We start from the raw sequence: 22670 nt of genomic DNA on the forward strand, positions 1-22670 counted from the left end.
TGAGAAGCAGCAAGCTTCTCTGTCCATCTCACAGATAGCTAGTTAAAGCCGCTTTTGAAAATAGTGCTTATTCAGAAGAGACTGAAGTGTCAAGTTGGAATGAAGATGATATGCAAAGGGAAAATTTCCCTTTTCAGAATCATCTTTTTTAAGAAAGATGAAGCTTCCACTCCGGTCTCCCTGGTGCATCGGCTCAGGGCTTGCAGTCTGAGTTGGGAAAGCCAGCTTTGTTCTGCCATTGCCTTGTTATAACCTTACATACCATGCTGGATTCCAGACCATCCTCCTTACTACTAGGTACTCCTAGGTACTTTTCTCGAGGGATAGAGTTTACAAGGTTCTGGGAACAGAATTCATGCCAAGCATGTACTCTACTGCTGGGCTGCACCCCCCAGCTCCTGCTTTAAGCTTTAAAAATCTTAGGGAATAATGGAAACAGAGTGAAAGTTCTTTTCTTAAGAAACTTCAGAATTATTTTTATAATGGTTCAACAAAATGAGTTAAAGAAACAACCAGCAATATTTATGATGTTTTTAAATTGTTAACTAATACTAATATTAACTTACTTCAGAGAAAACGTTATATATAATTTGGTTACCAAGTAGTGTAGTGGGACTCAAGAATAGAAATGCGTCATTTGGGAGCTCAGAGGAGTTGGGGAGAGTATCAGGAAAAAGAAATGTTAAAATTTAATTAACAGGCACATTAAATATCTATGGTATAGTATTTCTATTTCATTGATGCAATTTTAAGTGGTTTGCCTTATTTTAAAATAACACTATAAAATATATCAGAAATTATATCTTTACAATCATACAACCTTATAATGAACCGTTTTAGAAGTCAGTTTATCTGTGTGTGAAGGTCCATAATTTTGTTTTTCTTTTTCTTTTAGTCTTAGAGGATATGAGAGCAAATTTTTGTTAGAAACTGTTGACATAGACAGTCCACTCATTACTCTTGTTCTTTACTTTCTCTCCTTAAACTGCCTTTTCCACTCTGACCACCCTCTTCCATAGCGTTACTTAGACATTACAACTGCCAGTTTCTGTGTCTGGGACCACACTGGTACTCTGGCCTCTCCTCAGACCTCCAGTCCTTCCAGAAGATGATTAACTCAATCGTTTGACTCCAACAAGAACAAAGTTCATCAGAGTTCTCTACTGCTGTCCCCCATCTCCCTCCCTCCGTGTGTGTGTGTGTGTGTGTGTGTGTGTGTGTGTGTGTGTGTGTGTGTGCTTGTGGAAGCCTGAAGATGATGTCATGTCTTCTATTGCTCTCTACTTTGTTTATTGAGCCTCACTGAACCTGGAACTTACCATTGTTTTTCCTAATCTAGTTAGCCATCTTGCTCTCCAGAGTGCGTGAATTATATAGATGGCCTGCATATCTGCCTAGATTTTATATGGGGGCTTGGGGTGCGTATTCTGACCCTCATGCACAGCAAGCTGTTTAGCCACTTGGCCACCACCCCAGGCCCTCCACCCGCTGTGTCAAGCAGCGCTTCCCACCTCTCTCCTCTGGGACAGTCAGTGGCTGTTCTCAGGTTCAGACTCTACTTATGCACGGGAACTTCATTCCTAAAAATGTTCCCTCTCTACCCTTTCCAGGTTTCCCTCCTAGTGGAGGTTTCCTTTGTATTGTTATGTTTCTAATCTTAAAAACCAGAAAGAACAAAACAACAACAAAAAACAAAAGAACAACAATGACAAAAAAAACCCCAAAGATAATAGCACACTTCTCATGCTAACTATTGTGTGTTTCTTAAATCTGAGGTCGCTCAGGAGATATTTAAGGAGTGAGAGCAGCACTTGGTGCTCTTCCAGAGGCGCTGGGTTTGATTCCCAGTACCAACATTGCTGCTCACAGCTGTCTAGTTTCGGGTCCATGGCATCTGGTACCAACACTCACACTGCCTTAAAAACATACATGCAAACTTTTGTTTTGTTTTGTTTTCCTCTCTACCCCTTTCTCTCTTTCTCTGACTCTGGTGTGCTCCATGAAACTGCATCCCCACAGTTGGTTTTGGCTTCTCTGCCATGATCCTTTCCTGCTGGCACGTGCCTTTAGAGGAGCCCTCTCTTCTAAAGATGCTCTCTCAGTCCCCAGAGTTGAAACACCCATGTTCCTCACGTGGTTCTCTCTCCTTCTGCTTTGCCAAATCTTCCTTCTGTCCCAAGTACTGAAGTGTTCCAGGCTAAGCCTTCAGAACAGTCTACCATCCTAGAAAAATCGCACACTGTCTGATGGCTCCAGATATTTCTCAGACTCTGATGACTCCCAGAGGCCTGTCAGCACCCCAGCTCCCACAGCTACCCTCCTACCATGGTTCTTCCTTTCCAAAGGGTTATTTCTCACTTAACACAGGTGTTTATACCCTCCTTAGTCAGACCCCTGCCTTTTCCTGTCATCTTGTCTATGGAGAATGACAATTCCACCTTTAGTTTTTCAGGCTGAAATTTTTCCTTTTTCTTTTTTTTTTTTTTTTTTCCGGAGCTGGGGACCGAACCCAGGGCCTTGCGTTTGCTAGGCAAGCGCTCTACCACTGAGCTAAATCCCCAACCCCTTTCAGGCTGAAATTTACAAAGTCATCTCTGACTCCCCTTTCAGGGTCCCAGGCCATCTTGTCCACACATTCTGTGAGCCCATCAAAATATATCCAGCAGCCCACATTCTGCTCCCCTCATCTAGACCGCCACCAGTCACCCCTGGGAGGACTGTTAAAATAGCCTCCTGGCTAATCTTTCTGCGTTCACTTAATTTTGTATGATTATTGCCTCTAAACTGGCTAAACGGATTCAGCCAGATTAGTATCTCCTCTTTATAAATTCCTGGAGTGGCTTCTTAGGTAGAACCCACAGGTTTTGTGATGGCCTTTTTAGTCAGGCCTCAAGCCTTGACTTTGAGCACTCCCCTTTGGCCCATTCTATTCCAACCATGTTGGCCACCCCGTTCCCCACCCTGAGCTCCACCTGAGACTACCCTGTTCTCCAGCCACTGGTCTGCACTTCCCTATGCTTCAACACCGTTATCTTTGGTTTCTGTTTTGCTGGTTCCTTCTGAGGTCGCCCCACAGACTTTCCTCCTCTAAATACCCACAAGACCTTGGCCAGCCTTGTCTGTGACTGAGGAAAGATTGTAACATCCTCTCACCAGAGGATGGCTATGTGAGGTTTACCTGCTCAGAGACTTTCATATTTGTAGCTGAGCTAAAAGGATGAGTCTATAGTTTTTGTAAGCTTGACAGCATATAAAGACTTAAGTAGGAAGAGAAAGACCTGGAACGAAAGGAAGCATTCCAAGGATGTGTTGTCTACTTTACCGTCTCTCCTCCTCTTCCTCATTTTCCAGGTAAGTTATTTGAACGTCTTCTCCCATTAAGATGTAAGCTCTCTGAGAGCAGGAACTCTGTGTGCTTCTCCCAACAGCTGTACTTTCAGTGACACATGGTCTGTTCTTAATAAATGCCTTTCAAATAAGTGTCCCGATACATTTATTAATCGATCCAGTGTCTTCGGTTCCTTAGGCTATAGAAGCTAACTGGCACATGTCCTGTGCAGAATACTCAGTAGAACCAACCGGTGGCTAGGAGATCCATCTGTCAGGGCATCATGGGAGCAATTAGCTGTGGCACCTGGCTTAGTTTTGTTTCCTGTTGCTGAGAAAATACCCTGATAAAAGCAACAGAGAGGAGAAAGGGTTCATCTGGTTCAGAATTCCAGGTCATACTCCATCATTTCGGGAAGTCAAGGCAGCAGAAACTTGAAACAGGAGTCATACTGCAACCACAGTCAAGAGCAGAGAGTGATGAAGTAATGTCAGAATGCCAGTGTCCAGCTAAGCGTCCACTCACACAGTTCAGGAGTCCCCTGTCCAGGGATGGTTTCCCTCAGCCCAACCAAAATTCCCCACAGGCATTACCATAGATCAACCTAATCTAGACAAGTCCTCATGGAAACTATTCCCAGATGATTTTAGACCAGCAAGTTGACAAAGCCAACCTCCAGTGCTCATTAACTACCTCCATTTTGTTTTTCAGTTTAATAAGTTTATATGGGCTTCTGTGCATACTTTCTATTGATCTTCCCTGCCCCCATTTCTCACTTCTTGAGTCTCTTCTCCCACTCTCTCGTGTCCCCTTCTTTCCTCCCCCACTACTGCTTTTGTGTCACATGTACCCTAATACACCCATCCTTAAGATCTCCCTCCCTTTCTCATGGTACCATTTCTGACTCATGACCTGCACTCTCCTATACACATATACATATATATTAATTAGAATCTAGGATCTGCATAGGAGAGAAAACATATTTGTCTTTCTTAGTCTGGAGTATTTTACAACAAAATTTAGTCACTTTCCTGCAAATACAATTGTATTCTATTTCCTGGCTAAATAACATTTCATTGTGCATGTGTCTGTTGATGGACACCTAAGCTATTCCATATGACTTTCCTTCTTTAAAAGGAGAGATGGAGCAGTGGGTAAGAGCACAGGCTGTTCTTAAAGAAGAATCAGGCCCAGTAACCAGTCCCAAACAGCAGCTCACAACTGGTCTATCTCCAATTCCAGGGAACCCAATGCCCTCTTCTGGCTTCCACAGACACCAGATATGCATGTGGTACACATATATACTATATACACTTATGTACAGAAATAAAAAATATTAATTTTGAAAAAAGGTGATTCATTAATTTTGGTTCCAAAGCAACAAGCTTTGTGGCTAAGTCAAGGAAATGAGAAATCAATGTTAAGGGAGAGTATATAATTATCCCAGGATGGATGTACTAGATAGATAATAAACCATCACGAAACACTAAACTGCCGAGTGGACAGCTTGCTTAAAATAAAGGAAGATGGGGCTCTCTGCAGTTCTACTTGAATCCTTGACGGAAGAACAAACTTGTCAACATGCTATAACAGCCTGGCCACCATATGTCTAGGTTTGTCAGGAACAGACGGCAAGATGAGGGACCAATTCGCTACGGTCTCTGTGTTAAATTGTAGACAACGATCACTTCCAATCAAGAAATTAAGACCGCACAGCTTTAAGAGGATATCTCCGAACACGGTCTCCATCAGGGACAGATGCTGTCTCAGAGTGTTGTTTTCCATCCAAAGAAGCTGAAGGCACCCAAGCAAATGTGCCCAGTTCTCAGATGGCTTCAAAGAAGACTGAAAATACCACATCCCCCAAAGACGGGCCGCAGGGAAAGGGAGTTGTAAAAATAACCGAGTGTTGCTAGCTGGGTACCCATGCCAGATAAAGTGGATTTTCTTTGAAGCAGTCTGTGCTGGTGACCTTCAATAGCCTCAAATGGTCGTCCTCAGCTCATGACCTTAAGCAGCCATTATTGGTTGATTAGCATTAACACTGAGCATCAGAATCTGTTCTTGTCGCTATTCTAATGGAGCTTTGATGAGCCTTGGGGGTTGTGACCTATGGTAGAATATGTGTTTAGCATGCATGAGGCTCTGGGTTTGATCCCCAGCACCACTAAATAAAAAATAGTAAATAAAAAAAATTTTACAAATTCTTTTCAGCAGCTCAGTTGTAGTGACAGTTTTCTTTAAAATTTCTTTTAAAAACAGAGAAATAAAAATGTTTTTGTTTTAATCCCAGGTGTGGAATATAGAACTGCTTCAGGCTGTCCACAGCAGCTGACTAAGATTTGCCTCATGCTCTAGCATAGGCATGATTTTGCCATCAGCAGATAGTTTCTGTGATTACGTGACGACATTGGGAATTCTGGGGACTTTTCAGAGAATGTATAAATGGTAGGACCCTGGGTTGTTGGTTGCTGATTGGTTGCTGCTGTTTGTTGTTAGTTGGGGTTTATTAAGTAGTTAGCAAAGAAGAAGAAATTCGATATCCTGAGGCAAAGATCAAACTTGCCCCACAGAACTCAAGTCTCCTAATCAGCAGGAAGTAGTTTAACAACAACATCGCCTCCTTTCCTTTCTCTCCTTTCTTTTCTCCTATCTAATGTTGGGGAGTTGAAAGGATAGAGAAGAGTAGAGGAGGAAGTGGAGTTAAAAAGAACTCACAAAGGAGCAGAAGAGCTAGCTATACTTAATCAGTAAAGTGTTTGCCACACCAGCCTGAGGCCCTGAAGTTGATCCCCTGTACCCACAGGAAGAACTAGATGTGGTGACACAGGTTTGCAGTCCCAGGGCTGGGAGATAGATAAACAGATCTGTGGAGCTCCCTGGCCAGCCAGCCTAGCCTACTTGGTAAGTCCCAGGCCAGTGGGAGACTGAACTCAAACAACTGAGGTGAATTTCTCTCGAGGAGCAACACCTAGGGTTGATCTCTGGCCTCTGTCCACAGACACATAGACATGCACGTACACACACACACACACACACACACACACACACACACACACACGAGATCAGCTCCCAGAATAAATGTGCAACATAGACTATTGACCAACAAACAGCAGCAGGAGAGAAGTACGAGACAAGAAGTACTAGGCCCTGTTTGCTGTCATCAAAAGCTGATATCTGAGGACCCCGGGTGGTGGCTGTACAGCATCTTGGCTTTCTTGTTCCCTTTGAGTTTTGTGAGGCCTATGTTATCATTTCCCTAAACTGCTTGATTACTTAGGTTGAAAGGACATCCTTTTCCTTTTCTCTGGTCCCTTTTCTTGTATTTGTTGTACTTCTTTCTTTGACTTCTCATCCGGAGGTGTCACTTGATGTCACTTCAGCCCTGCTCTTCTGGTACTTTCTCTACACTCTTCTGAAACCTATCAGTCAGCAGCCACAACAGTGCGGATTCACACAGATCCACTGTTGGACACACACGCTCTTGGTCTAGCTTCCCTTGCTGGTCCCAGTAACAGCTTGTACCATTGTATGTTCTGATATCCTACTTCCTGCCCTAGAAACTAGGGCAATGCCAATAACCTACATCATTTTTTCCCAAGGCAGGGTTTCTGTACAGTCCTGGCTATCCTAGAACTTGCTCTATAGACCAGGCTAGCCTCAAATTCAGAGATCTGTCTGCCTCTGCTTCTTTTTTTTTTTCTTCTTTTCTTTTTCTTGAAAGACCCCAGCTTAGCAGCAGTAACGCCATTTTGCAAGGCTGTACTTAAGATGACTGGTTCAGGGAAAGGTTAGAACACTGAGTACACAGCGGCTGCCAAGCAGGATGTGTTTGGTTGAAGGCCTGGCAACAGGACGACTGCAGTTGAGCACCTGACAATGAGAAAAGCCCCGGGAGAGGTCCCACACCCTGGTGGGGGGCCGAGTCAGTCGTTATGTTCCAAGAAGGTAGCTAAGAAACTTGCCCCCGGGCTGAACCCTTGGGGGGCTGAGTCAGCCGTTATGTTTCAGGAAGGTAGCTAGGAAACTTGCCCCCGGGCTAAACCCTTGCCATATTAGAATCCACCAATTATATCCCTGTAACCATGCATCTGCTTCTGTATGCTTGCTTCTGCTTCCCAAAATCCTATAAAAGCCCATCCTTGGTTCCGTGGGGCGCGCCAGTCCCCCGAGTGACTGAAGCGCCCGCAGGTGCCTGTGCCTGTGTATCCCGACAATAAACCAAATCCTCTTGCTGATTGCATCCTGTGGTGTCTCGGTCTGGTCTTTGGAGTTGGAGGGTCTCCCTCCCGAGGGAAAGTTCTCCCTGAGAGCTTTTCATTTGGTGCGTTGGCCGGGAAAGGAGATCCTCCACCCAGGGACCACCGACCACCCACTGGGAGGTAAGCCGGCCGACGTCTGTCTGTCTGTCTAATTTTGTCTCGTTCTACCTTATTCTGTCTGTTCTGTGAGCGCTCAGCCAGGTCTGTTCTGTGGGCGCTCAGCCAAGTCTGTTCTGTGAGCGCTCAGCCAGGTTTTGTGAGCGCTCAGCCAGGTCTGTTCTGTGAGCGCTCAGCCAGGTTGTTTGGAATTTGGGCGGGACGAAGAAGGAGCTGACGAGCTCGGACTTCTCACCCCGCAGCCCTGGAAGACGTTCCAAGGGTGCTAGGGGCCCGACTTTTCGGGCCCCAATCTGGGAGAGGAGAAAGATCCGGACTAACGGCACCTCTGTCTGTATTTTTGGCTTTCAGAGGGCCCCGGACTTTTGCCACCTCTATCTGACTTTTTGCTTTCAGTTTGGTACCAAAGCCGTGCAGCACGCCTGTCTGTTGTTTGTTTGACTGTTGGTGTTGTTTGTTTTCTCTGTGTTCTAATCTTCCTTAGAACTAACATGGGACAGTCCCTAACAACGCCCCTAAGTCTCACTCTTGATCATTGGAAAGACGTCCACGACCGGGCACACAACCAGTCCGTCGAGGTTAAAAAAGGAAAATGGCAGACTCTCTGCACATCCGAGTGGCCCACCTTCGGAGCCGGATGGCCAGTGAATGGCACATTTAATAAGATCATTATTTTACAGGTTAAAGATCGGGTCGTCCACGGACATCCTGACCAGGTTCCTTATATTATCACTTGGGAGAGTCTTGCCTTATACCCCCCCCCCTTGGGCGGAACCCTTCGTGGACCCAAATTGGCCTCCCCTCAACCCCCAGCTTGTCCCCTCGGCCCTGCCCGGTTTGCTGGCCCCGTCTTCCTCTCTCTACCCCACTCTAATTAAATCAGAGCCTTCTAAGAAACCTGTCCTCCCAGCAGACTCAAACTCCCCTCTCATAGATCTTCTCTCTGAAGATCCTCCTCCCCCATATCGTTTACCTACAGGCCCGGCTGAAACGGAGGAGGCAGAGCTGCCGGCCAGATCAGTTGCCGGGCCACAGTCTGATAAGGGTTTCTCCCCTGTCGCAGGGAGATTGCACAATAAGCGCGAGGTGATGCCAGATACAACCTCCCAGGCTTTCCCACTTAGACAGGGAACCGGTGGCCAGACCCAATACTGGCCGTTTTCAGCAGCTGACATTTACAATTGGAAACAACACAACCCTTCTTTCTCCAAAGATCCGGTGACACTCACCGACCTAATAGAATCTGTTTTACTTACCCACCAGCCTACTTGGGATGACTGCCAACAGCTCTTACAGGCCCTCTTAACCTCAGAAAAAAACAAAGAGTGTTCCTAGAGGCCAGAAAGCATGTTCTGGGAGATGATGGGCGTCCCACCCAGCTGCCTGAAAAAATTGATGCTGCATTCCCACTTAAGAGACCAAACTGGGATTTTAATACAGCTGAAGGTAAGGGACACCTACGCCTTTATCGCCAGTTGCTTCTAGCGGGTCTCCGAGGGGCTATACGACGCCCTACTAATTTGGCTCAGGTAAAACAGGTATTACAGGAAGCAGGGGAAACTCCCTCCGCCTTTCTAGAGAGACTTAAGGAGGCCTACCGTATGTACACTCCCTATGACCCAGATGACCCAGGACAAATGACGAGTGTCTCTATGTCCTTCATCTGGCAGGCTGCTCCAGATATCAGGACTAAGTTACAGAGGTTAAAAAATTTGCAGGGCTATACATTACAGGATTTACTTAAAGAAGCTGAAAAGATTTTTAATAAGAGAGAAAATTGAGTCGAATCTTGGCCGCCGTAGTTCAGGGCCAAGAAAGGAAGGGAGATAGGGGGGAGCTCGAAAGGGGCTGAAGCTGGATAAAGATCAATGTGCCTATTACAAAGAGAAAGGGCACTGGGCCAGAGAGTGCCCCAAGAAGCCTGGCGGACCCCGAAAGCCTCGACCACGAACCTCCCTCTTGGCTCTAGATAAAGATTAGGGAGGTCAGGGCCAGGAGCCCCCCCTGAGCCCAGGGTAACGCTTAAAGTTGGGGGGCAGCCGGTTGCTTTCCTGATAGACACAGGAGCCCAGCATTCAGTCCTCACTCAAGCTTCAGGACAACTCAGCGACCGGACGGCCTGGGTACAAGGAGCTACTGGTGAGAAACAATACCGATGGACTACGGACCGCCGGGTTCAGCTGGCTACTGGTAAGGTGACCCATTCCTTCTTACATGTTCCGGACTGCCCGTACCCTCTGCTGGGCCGTGACCTGCTCACCAAACTAAAAGCACAAATTCATTTTGAGGAAGGAGGGGCCCAAATAACTGGCCCCCACGGAACTCCCCTTCAAGTTCTAACCCTATGAACTGGGACAGGACACTGGCTTGGACAGAGACTGGTGGGATGGGGTTGGCGCTCCAACAGCCCCCCTTAATTACAACTCCAGTCTCCATAAAACAATGCCCCCTGTCCCATGAAGCTTATCAAGGTATAAGGCCTCACATTACGAGGCTTCTGGATCAAGGCATCCTAGTCCCCTGCCGGTCGCCTTGGAATACGCCTCTTCTGCCTGTTAAGAAACCCAGCACTGGAGATTATAGGCCAGTACAAGACTTGAGAGAGGTCAACAAGAGGGTAGAAGATATTCATCCGACTGTTCCAAACCCTTACAATTTGCTCCTGACTTTAGGGTTCAGCATCCCACCCTCATACTCCTACAAACCTTTTGAACTGTTCATCGATGAGAAACAGGGGTATGCTAAAGGGGTCCTAACACAAAGGTTGGGACCCTGAAAACGCCCTGTGGCCTACCTGTCTAAGAAATTGGACCCTGTGGCCTCCGGCTGGCCACCGTGCCTAAAGATGGTGGCTGCTATTGCTGTCCTGATCAAGGACGCTGGAAAATTGACTTTGGGACAGCCACTCACCATCCTAGCACCCCATGCAGTGGAGGCCTTGGTAAAGCAGCCCCCAGACCGCTGGCTCTCTAATTCTCACACCAAGCCTTGTTACTGGATGCAGAACAGGTTCAGTTTGGGCCTGTAGTTGCCCTCAATCCTGCCACCTTGCTTCCTCTACCAGAGGAGGCAGAACAGCATGACTGCCTACAAATCCTCACAGAAGTACATGGAACCAGGCCGGACCTATCGGACCAGCCTCTTCAGAATGCTGACCACACATGGTACATGGATGGCAGCAGCTTCTTGGCAGAGGGAGAGCAAAAGGCTGGAGCTGCGGTCACTACGGAGGACAAAGTGATTTGGGCGAAAGCCCTGCCTGCTGGTACCTCCGCACAACGGGCTGAACTCATCGCCTTGACTCAGGCGCTCAAGATGACAAAAGGTAAGAGGCTAAATATATATATACAGACAGCCGTTATGCCTTTGCCACGGCACACATCCACGGGGAGATCTACCGGAGGCGGGGACTGCTCACATCTGAGGGTAAAGATATGGCTAAAATTCTGGCCCTCTTAGAAGCCCTATTCTTGCCCAAAAGACTGAGTACATTGTCCAGGACACCAGAAAGGGCACAACCCTGAGACACGAGGAAACCGGCTGGCCGATGCCACGGCGCGAGAAGCGGCCATGAACAAACAAATCTTGCCCTTAAATAGCCCAGACCAACCCACGCCCCCACCAGTGGGACAAACCAGTTGGGTTTATGCCCATGAGGACATAGAGCTCCTAAAAATGGGGGCCATCTACCACCCTCAACTAAAACAGTGGGTCTACAAAGGACTTTTGAATTGATCTCCTTTTTACATAAATTAACCCATTTGGGGTTTAAGAAGATGACTAGATCGGGAAGAGATAAATCTGTGTTTTTTTAAATCGGGACAAAGCGATACAAAAGGTGACTGAGAGTTACAAAGCGTGCGCTCAGGTTAACCCGGAAAGGACCATGATTGGACAAGGAGTTCGTCCTAGGGGACACCGTCCCGACATCCATTGGGAAATTGATTTTACTGAAATTAAACCAGGTATATATGGATACAAGTATCTCCTAGTGTTTGTAGACACCTTCTCAGGATGGGTCGAAGCCTTCCCCACAAAGCACGAGACTACAAAAATGGTCACTAAGAAGCTCCTCGAGGAAATCTTTCCCAGGTATGGCATGCCTCAAGCGTTGGGGTCGGACAACGGGCCCGCTTTCGTCTCCCAAGTAAGTCAGTTGGTGGCCAAATTGCTGGGGATTGATTGGAAATTACATTGTGCCTATAGACCCCAGAGTTCAGGTCAGGTAGAACGCATGAATAGAACAATTAAGGAGACTTTATCCAAACTTGCGCTTACAACTGGCTCAAAGGATTGGGTGGCCCTCCTTCCCCTAGTTCTATATCGGGCCCGGAATACCCCGGGCCCCCATGGTCTAACTCCTTTTAAAATAATATATGGAGCACCACCCCCATTTGTCCATTTCTTTGATTCAACATTGCTGATTTTGCTGACAGCCCTTCTCTGAGGGCCCATTTACAGGCCCTACAGATTGTGCAGAGAGACGTCTGGAGACCTATGGCCACTGCTTACCAGGACAAGCTTGAACATCCGATGGTGCCACACCCGTTCCAGATTGGAGACACCGTGTGGGTGCGCAGACACCAGACCAAGAATCTCGAGCCACGGTGGAAAGGACCCTACACCGTCCTCCTGACTACCCCGACCGCCCTAAAGGTAGACGGAGTCGCGGCTTAGATCCACGCACCACACGTCAAGACAGTCCGGTCTGAGGAATTGACTAATCACAACACTACACCCCAGACATGGAGAGTTCAGCGCACTCCAAACCCCTTAAAGTTAAAACTCCTACGTGGCTCCTCCTAGCCCTTTTGTGGCCTAGAGTCAGTGGGGGAATAAGCCCCCACCAGACAGAAATTTCTTGACCAAGTCGAGTGAAAGATTTCACTCAAAGTTAGCAAAAAAAAAAAAAAATGGGGGAATGAAAGACCCCAGCTTAGCAGCAGTAACGCCATTTTGCAAGGCTGTACTTAAGATGACTGGTTCAGGGAAAGGTTAGAACACTGAGTACACAGCGGCTGCCAAGCAGGATGTGTTTGGTTGAAGGCCTGGCAACAGGACGACTGCAGTTGAGCACCTGACAATGAGAAAAGCCCCGGGAGAGGTCCCACACCCTGGTGGGGGGCCGAGTCAGTCGTTATGTTCCAAGAAGGTAGCTAAGAAACTTGCCCCCGGGCTGAACCCTTGGGGGGCTGAGTCAGCCGTTATGTTTCAGGAAGGTAGCTAGGAAACTTGCCCCCGGGCTAAACCCTTGCCATATTAGAATCCACCAATTATATCCCTGTAACCATGCATCTGCTTCTGTATGCTTGCTTCTGCTTCCCAAAATCCTATAAAAGCCCATCCTTGGTTCCGTGGGGCGCGCCAGTCCCCCGAGTGACTGAAGCGCCCGCAGGTGCCTGTGCCTGTGTATCCCGACAATAAACCAAATCCTCTTGCTGATTGCATCCTGTGGTGTCTCAGTCTGGTCTTTGGAGTTGGAGGGTCTCCATCCCGAGGGAAAGTTCTCCCTGAGAGCTTTTCATTCTTTTTTCTTTTTTTCGGAGCTGGGGACCAAACCCAGGGCCTTGCACTTGCTAGGCAAGCGCTCTACCACTGAGCTAAATCCCCAACCCCCTGCCTCTGCTTCTTAAGCACTGGAGTTAAAGGCATGTTCTTCCATGCACTGTAGTGGCTATTCCTGGTTCTCAACTTGACTGTATCTGGAATGAACTACAATCTAGAATTGGAAGGCTCACCTGAGATCCTGATCTTGAGGCTGGGAGATAGAAGTTTCTGACAAGTTCTTGACATGGAGATCTTGAGGCATAGTGGCTATGAATCCAAGGAAATTAAGCCAAAAAACAAAACAAAACAAAAAAAACAAAAAAAAAAAAAAAACGGTGTTGGGGATTTAGCTCAGTGGTAGAGCGCTTGCCTAGGAAGCACAAGGCCCTGGGTTTGGTCCCCAGCTCCGAAAAAAAAAACAAAAAACAAACAAAAAACAAAAAAAAAAAACCAAAAACCAAGGAAATTAAGGCAAGGAGAGCTCTGAGTTCAAGGTCATCTGGGACAAAGCAAGTCCCAGACCCAGGCGTGGTGGTACACATCTTTAATCTGGGCCATACCTTCTGCTAGAGACTTATATTAGGACATTGGAAGAAGGAAGACTCTCTTTTCGCCTGCCTGCCTTGTGGGACTGAACAACTGCTAGATCCTTGGACTTCCATTCACAGCTGCTGCTGACATTGTTGGGGAGTTGGGCTACAGACTGTAAGTCATCAACAAATTCCCTTACTATACAGAGACTGCCCATAAGTTCTGTGATGCTAGAGAACCCTGACTAATACAGATGTACACTCCTTTAATCCCAGCACTTGGGAGGCAGAGGCAGGTGGATTTCTCTGAGTTCAAGGCCAGCCTGTTCTATACAGAGATTTTGAGAACAGGCAGAGCCACAATGAGACCCTGTCTCAAAATAATAAGTAAATAAATAAGTGTGATGGTTTGCATATGCTTGGCCCAGGGAGTGGCACTATTAGGTGTGGCCTTGTTGGAGGAGGTGTGGCCTTGTTGGAGGAAGTGTGTCACTGTGGGGTAGGCTTGGAAACCCTCCTTCTAGCTGCCTGAGGATGCCCAGTCTGTTTCTGGCTTCCTTTGGATGAAGATGTAGAACTCTCAGCTCCTCTGCACCATGCCTGCCTGCATGCTGCCATGTTCCTGCCTTGATGATAATGGACTGAACCTCTGAACCTGTAAGCCAGCCCCAATTTAATGTTGTCCTTTATAAAGCTTGCATTGGTCATGGTGTCTGTTCACAGCAATAAGACCCTAAGACACTTACTTTATATAGTGGACAACAGAAAAAATAGTTTCTTCAACAGGCTTCAAAGTAGGAACAATAAGACCCTAAGACACTTACTTTATTTTTTTTTTTTCTTTTTCTTTTTTTTCTTTTTTTTTGGAGCTGGGGACTGAACCCAGGGCCTTGCGCTTGCTAGGCAAGCGCTCTACCACTGAGCTAAATCCCCAACCCCTTGGTTCTACTTTTATATTTGAATATTTGTTGCTTGCTACAAAATTTAGACAAGCTTGAAATTCATTTGGACTTAATAATTGCACAATTAACAGGGCTCACGTCTAACCTAGAGGAAAATGTGGAGGGGGAGATTTTATTGGATCAGAGGACCTTAGAGTAATCTGGGACATACGTTGTAGATCTTTGTGGGTCACCATGCACTAGCAGTAGAGCTATATAATGACCTAAAGTGAAAGCATGCTGAGAGGTGAGAATGGTTTGAGAACCATATAGGAATTTGGATGAGGAATAGGTCCTTCTGGATTCTTTTGTTAGTCCTACTGCCCGTAAGAAATGTAGATTACTATCTACCTACTGCCCCGCATTAGCTGTCTATCCTGTGAACTGCCCGAGACCAGGAAGGTCATGTGACCAGTCTGAGTCTCAAGACCTACTTCGCTGCAGTCATGCTTTCCCTTTGCTTAATCTATTAAAGCTGGTGTTTTAACCTGCATCTATCTGCCTATCTCCTGCTTTCCGCTTCTCTATTGGCTCAAGCTAGGGTGGAAAAAACAAAGATGTTATTTATTTTTCCCCTCCCAAAGCTTCCAGCCTTGCTTAGTTAATAATTAATCTTCAACAAATAGCTCTTGAGCAACTAAAGCCCTTTTCCATTGCACCAATCCTCATACCATCTCATCCGGCTTCATCTAAGGGAGGGCCCATTGGTGTTGGGGTCTCAGAAGTCCGTGTCAAAGAAAGGGGAGATGTGTGGTAAGAAGGCTTAGCAGGTGCTTGCTGCCAAGCCTGACACCCTGAGTTTGATCCCCTGGGAAGGAGGGGGTGGAAGGAGAGAAGCAACTTCCACAAGTTGTCTTCCGACTTCCACATGCACCTAATATGGCATACGAACACATCCTCACTATTCACGGACTAAGGTACAGCCTAGAGCAGACTCTGCGAGTGAGAAGCAGCCAGTAGGCCTGCTCTCCAGGTTCCTCACACATGTCCTGTCACAGCAGTCAGGATCTGAAGCAAAGGGAAGGGAAGGGTAGGATTTAAGTCAAGGAATGTTCTTGTCTCAATTATTTTACGTCAACCAGCACAAAGTAACTCCAGGATAGCTTCACCTATTCATGCAACACTTTTGTGTTAGGTTGGTTTTGGTTTTTGAGAAAGGGATTCTCTGTGTAGCCCTAGATCCCTGGAACTTACTCTGTAGACCAGGCTGGCCGCAAACTCACAGACATCCACCCGCCTTTGCCTCCCAAGTGCTGAGATTAAAGGTGTGTACCACCACACCCCAGGTTTATCATGTAACATTTTCAAAATCTTCATTTCATAGTGAATAAAGCTTTTCCACATCTTTAAAGAAGTCAGTAAGGATTTGGGTTGAAGCAGTTACCAAAACAGTCACATTTATCTGCTTTAGTCTCTTCTCTGGCTGTATTTTTCTTTCATTTTCCTACCTCAGGGTTTCCAAGAAGGCAAAAAACATTCAGGGGAATAAGGAAGGCAGAGGAAGGAGAGTGGCCCACGCAGCCTACCTGGCGTTTCCATACAAGTTTGAATTTGCAGAACCAGCTCCAGCTACTGATAAAGTAAACGAGACTCTAACACAAAGAACTCAAGAGTGCAACTGCCCAGACACATCTCACCCCAGTCTACAGACCTGGCCTCATGGGGGTCTGTCTTTAAGACAAGTTAATGATACTGCTTCTCAATTCCGAGCAGTGCTTGCATTCCTATCATTCCTGACTTTGTTTACTTTCTTGGAGAGATCAGCCCACTGACTGCATTCAAGGACAGCGCCTGCCTGGTTTGGGCATTCTCAGTTTCCAAGCTTTGAAACTCGTAAGACAGACTTTTGAGGCCACCATGTGGTCTTTGCAGAAATTTTGACAAGGAGATCCATTGTTCAGAGATCTTGAAATAAACCAATTTGAAAGGCTACGGAATGTTTACCTACCTAATAGCGCAGGCTTCCCAGAGTATCATCTCAGCCTTTATTGACTCACTTCTGAGGAAACACCCCACTGACCTGGTGCGACATTAAATAAAGCAATCGTGACTGATGGTGAGCCATGGGGTTGCATGGGTTAAAGGAGTTTGCCACTCTTGATAACCTTGATAAACTTGATAAACTTGATAACCCAAGTTTAATCCCCAGAACCTATACAGCAGTAGGAAAGCACTGACTCCCCGAAGTTGTCCTCTAGCCGAATGTTTCTGACAATGTCGTGCCTAAGTCAGATCAAAGCTCTTCAGATATAACATCTAGACAGGATGGGGTAAAGTTAAATCACAATATAAAAGAGCAAACTCAGCATGTGCGTGAGCTGGCATGGATATTAAAAAATAAAATAAAAAAAATATATAAAAAATAAATAAAAAAAATAAAATAAATCAAAGTTGGGGGTTGGGGGACAGAAAGAGGGGCAATTATAAGCTTTAAAAGACAGCATGTCAGTCATAGTTGGATTCTGCCTAAACAAAAGCAGATCTAAAGATACATTGGGGTGTTAGGGTTTGAGCCCCAAGAAAGAGTGCTTGTTTAGTTCATGAGGCCTTCCGTTCAATTACTAGTCCTGAGAAAACTATATTGCATTAGAACAAATGAGAAAAGCTTGATTATGACTGGAGATTAGATGATATGAAATTATTACTAACATTTTTAGATGTGATGATGTAATCATGATTAGACATCATGCTCCCAGATTTGGGAGATGCATGCAGAAGTATTTAAGTATGAAACTTCATGATAGCTGGAATTTGCTTTCAAGTGGTTAAAAAACAACATCCAGGAAAGTGAATCACATATACGCACACAGACAGATACGGCCATTATTAGATCTTGGTGAGGCAGGGGCTCCCTGTGGCTTACTGGTAACGCAACTTGGTCTACGAGGCAAGTTCTAAGTTGTTTAGGGACTCTATTTTAACAAGGTTGTCCGACAGCTGTTGAGACATTTCACCCAAGTTGATTTCTGACCTCCAGGTGCACACATATGCATATCCACACAAAAATGCTCTCCCACGACATGTTTGTACACATGCGCACCCACCCTTATGGACAAAGTAACTAGTGTATGACAGCGCTTTGTGCGGTATTCGTCATTATATAAAAACGTGGTCAAGCAGTTCATTGCTCTTGGAGACGTTGAAAGCTATGATCTCAGATCTTTGCATGGTGTGATTACCATGAATGCTTGAAAACACGCCCATTCTACTTTTCACCCTGAAATTTGAAACCTTCGCTTCATTTTTTTCTGCTTTCAAAATGTCTTGATTTGCAGAAGCTAGGAGAGGATCCTTGAGAATGGCGGGTGGTCTCCACAGCCAGGAAATGTGTTCACCCTTTTGACCTGAAGTGACGCATCTGCTTTGGAATAGCAGGCATTCGCTTCAGCCGGACCAAGAGTACTCTTTCGGTGGGAACCTGCAAGGATTGTTCAGATGATGGCCCCACACTGATCCAGAAACTGGGACTCCGTTGCTGCAGGGCTCAGCAAACCAGCTCTGTTTATGAGGAAACCTAGAGGTTGCTCAGCTGGAAAAACCCAGATGGCTCAATCCTAGTAGGCACTAACTGGATAATTCTGTTTCTGACATCAGCGAGCAGCTCCATCTCCAAGGAGGGGATGCACAGAAGCCTCAGGATTTGTTTCCCTCGCTTGGCTGTATTCCAAGAGGCTGCAACCAGTGGAGACCGACTGTAGCCGGGGAAAGCAGGCTCTTGGCCACAGATGAGAGCTGTAGTTTTCTGATTGCAGTATAGTTCTTTCCTACCATGTTGTCCTTCGGAGTATTTCTTGGCCGAGTGTGGCAGCACTCACCTTTAATCCTAGCACTCAGAGGCAGAGGCATGTGGATTTCTGGGAGTTCTAGGACAGCCAAGTCTATGTAGAGATCCTGTCTCAAAAACAAACAAAACAAAAAACCCAAAACAAAAGACTGTTTCCTAATGAGACAGTTAATACAGATTTGGGGTTTTGTTTTGTTTTGTTTTGTTTTAAAGAATATAATGACCAGGTATGGCAGCTAATGCCCTTGAATTTCAGCACTTGGAAGACAGAGGTAGGAGGATCTCTCTGAGTTAGAGGACAGCCTAGTCCTTATAGGGATTTCCTGGCCAGTCAAGGCTACATAGTGAGACTCTGTCAAACAAACAAACAAACAAACAAACAAACAAACAAACAACAAAAAAAGCGATGGATGGAGAAATGAGAAGAAGTCAAAGAATCCGTCCATTTGCACAGGAAGTGTGGGCCATGCTCCCGATCTCTCTTTATCCACCACTTTGGTTTAATCATGCTCTGTACACTGCCGCTGTTTGAGCACAGCCAGCCTGACTCCAGTCTCTGGTGCAGATTTGTAGTGTACTTGCCTATCATCTCACAATAGTGCAGCCCAAAGTGGAAATGGCCACAGTAGAGCTGGGAATGTGGCTCAGTCGGTAAAGTGCTTAGCATGCCCAAATCCCTGGGTTCAATCGCCAGCAGCACATAAAACTAGCCCATGCCTGCTATCCTAGCACTCAAGGTAGAGAGGCAGGAGGATCAGAAGCTCCAGGTTATCATCAGCCAAGTTCACAGCCAACCAGAACTACCTGAGATCCTGCCTTAAATAAATAAATAAATAAATAAATAAATAAATAAATAAATAAATAAGGAAAAGATCAGAGCATTTATCCTTTTAGCCAAGAACAATAAATCTATGAAAAGATTGGCAGATAGATGGATAGATCTCTGGATGAGGAAGTTAAGTCCTAGGGACATTACCTAGGGAGTGTAGAAGCTTCTAGATTCCAGAGTTTTATTCAGTTCATTGCAAACACAGCTGCCGGCAAGGTCATGTGAAGAACATTTCTCAAAAAAGAACCTTTATGTCTTGTCCTGTATGGCAAAGCACAGGGCCACTGGCCCTTTCTGAAGCCACACTTCCCATCTATAGAAGCCTCCCAGCACAGCAGCCTCGCATAATCCAAGCTGTGCATCAAGACTCCTCACTGCCCTAGAGCCAGCCGTCCCAGGTCAAGCAGGGGCCAGTGCTGGTACTACTCTGTGAATTACACTTCTTTCCTGTCATCCAGGGACCACAGGAGGGTGGTGATCTCTGTAGTCTCTCTCAGTTCAAACATCGCCTGGACATCTCTGTCCATCGGCTCGCAAGACTTGACTTTCTGCAGTTGACAGGGGAAGTATATAGTATATACTTGCTAATCCTTCTGAGTTGAATTTACCTCAGAATAACTAATTCCTTTCTTGGGAGTCAACACATAGGAAAAATATTAGAGTTACTGATTTATCATAAAGAAAAAAAATGGTTGATTTAAGGGAAGAATAAAAATCAAAGCAGGCTTGATTCTTTCATAGTTGAATCAGCTCAAACAAACGCCAAGTATCCTTGAGGCACAGACGAGACCGGCAGTATCCATAAGTTGGCCGTTCATTTCATCTCTTTAGAACCTGCCTAATTGGAACAGTCTTGGGCTTTTCACCTCTCACCTTTTTTTTTTTTTTTTCTTTTTTTTTTTTTGAGCTTTTTAATATTTTTCCCCTTTAAAAATTTTCTTTATTCACTTTATATCACCTCTGACCTTCTTTTTAGAATGTTCTAGTGTATTAATCTCAAGTGTTGAACCTGGGTCAGCCCTGCTGAGACCCTCTCAATTAAACAGTGCAAAGCTGAAACCTCAAAGTCCAAAGGGCACTCTCCACAGTGATTGTAGTCAGCTCGCAAGTTCTTTCTCCGCGGGTCTCAACGGTTTTGCTCACAATAACATGAACTGAAGAAATTAGTTTTTGTGCAGGGAGGGTCTTTACAGAGGTCTTTAGTGCCATTTAGGAGAGCCCCTTCATGCCATAGAGTGACTCCTAATTTTTCTGTATGTTGTCGTTAAGGTGCAAGAATCCCGGAAGGAAGACTCCAGACATAAATAGTATGCAAAGGCAGAGTGCTTATTCTGCAGAAATTACCAGTGCGCAGTGGTCAACCATTCACCAAAATGGCGACAACCTAAGGGGCTTGTAGGCCCCCTTTTACTTAAGGTTAGGGGAATTTTACAAAAGGGTTAGGTAACCTCTAATGTGATTGGCAGGAAAGCAGTGACATTAGTACAATTTTGATTGGTTGCTAAGTTGGTTTCATTACAATTGCTGCGACCTCTAAGAATTTTGGAAACCTGCTTTGTTCTGGCCTTATCTCCTCCAGCTAGGTGTCCCACGAGCTGACTCTGTTCTAGACTTACCCTCCCTGAGTCACGGCCATCACTGATCAATGACCTGTTGTCAGTGGCTTCCTCTGAGGAGCCCAGTTTGCATCCTGGGGAACTGAAAATTTTATTCCCAAGGTTTTGCCTGAGGCCTAACATGTAATTAATCTATGGTATGGTTTGAGTCTGACTCATGCTTTTAATGTTTGGTCCTAGCTTTTACTTAGGAGGTTGGGGACCCTATCTATGGCTGTCGCCCCATCTCCTGCCTGCTTTCCCCAGTTTCCGTCTTGCCACTTCATAAACAGTAATCTCTGAAGCTACCGCCCCCACAGACTGAGCCTCCTGGATTGCCTCCCCTCACCGACTGAAATCTCTCCAAAACAGTGAGCTAAAATAAATGTTTCTTTCCTTGCATTTCGGCAGACAGTTTGGCCACAGCAATATCGTAGTAACTATCGCGGTCTACTTAGGAATGACTAGTTCCTGTTCTCTTATTGCGCAAGGGTAGTCTGCCCACGGTGAATCTTTCTAAATGCGAGCTTTGGAAAGTAAGAAAGGGTGAAGAAGAGTTACTCAGCTGTAGGATGGTTACTTTAGAGCAAGTGTCTAGATACACCAGCCAACAAGGCTCTTGTGGACCGGGATTAGCTGCCAACAGCACCACAGAACTAAAATCCTGCATTACCTCAGCTTCCGGGTGCTACCAGGAGAACGAACCTGACCTCCTGAGAAACGTGGGTGGGGAGAGAGGAACTCAGTGTCCTTCATCGTTCCATCAAAGCCACAGAAAAGGCTTATGGGCTTCTGACGGATTGGAATAGAAAAGAATTTGGGAAAGGAATATTCAAAGGGAAAATATATTCATATAAGACAGCTCTCAACCTTCCTAATGCTGCCACCTCATGTTATGGTGAACCCCCAACCATAAGATTATTTCTTGGCTACTTCATAACTGTAATCTTGCTACTGTTACGAATCAGAATGTAAATATCTGATCTGCAGGATATCTGATGTGTGGTCCCTGTGTCATTTGATTCCACACCCAAAGAAGTCATGGCCCACAGGTTGAGAACCATTGATATAAGAGCACAAGTATTTCAGTAATGACTATTGTCCTTTTTTTCTCTCTTTCTTCCTTCCCATCCTCCCTTTTTCCTATCTCCCCTCCCCCACTCCTTTGTTTTCAGCCAGCCCAGGCCTTGCACAAATGCTACACAAGCTTTCTACTGCCAAGCTACATTTCCAGCCCTAATAATTGCTGTTTTCTTTTCGTATTTATACATTTTATTTGTTTATTTGCTGTGTGAGTGTGAGAAAGCCAGAGCACAACCTGCAGGAATCAGTTCTCAAGGAGGGTTCCAGAAACTGAATCCAGGTTGTCAGGCTTGGCGGCAAACCCCTTTACCTGCTGAACCATCTTGCTGGACCTGGCTGGTGTTTTCTTGCTGCCTTTGACAAAACTTTCTTAGGACACTAAGGACTTTGGTACCATGACTGACCAGTGGCCCCCCTTCCCTAAATGCTCTGTAACCATTTTCCTTGTAGATAAATATGTTTCCAACAAACTGTGATTTACAGAAGAGACTCCAGAAATCTCATTCGAGGGCAGCCTTCTCTGATTCTTGCACACTGTCGCTGAGGGCCAACCCCTTTTACTTTCAAGCAGACGAATGGGTCGGTTTTTCCACAAATCTGATTACTATACTGGGATAGGGAACAACAACAACGCCTTGTTTTCTGAACCCAAAG

General features: G+C 45.8%; 1 protein-coding gene; it reads left to right on the forward strand.

Annotated features, from left to right (window-relative positions):
- Erich1 (glutamate-rich 1) overlaps window positions 1-22670 on the forward strand; it is a gene marked incomplete at its 5' end in the record, with an annotated part of 52793804 nt that overhangs the window by 21821313 nt on the left and 30949821 nt on the right.

The sequence above is a fragment of the Rattus norvegicus genome, chromosome 16, assembly GCF_021556685.1.
Source record: "Rattus norvegicus strain SHRSP/BbbUtx chromosome 16, alternate assembly SHRSP_T2T, whole genome shotgun sequence".
Taxonomy (NCBI): Eukaryota; Metazoa; Chordata; class Mammalia; order Rodentia; family Muridae; genus Rattus; species Rattus norvegicus.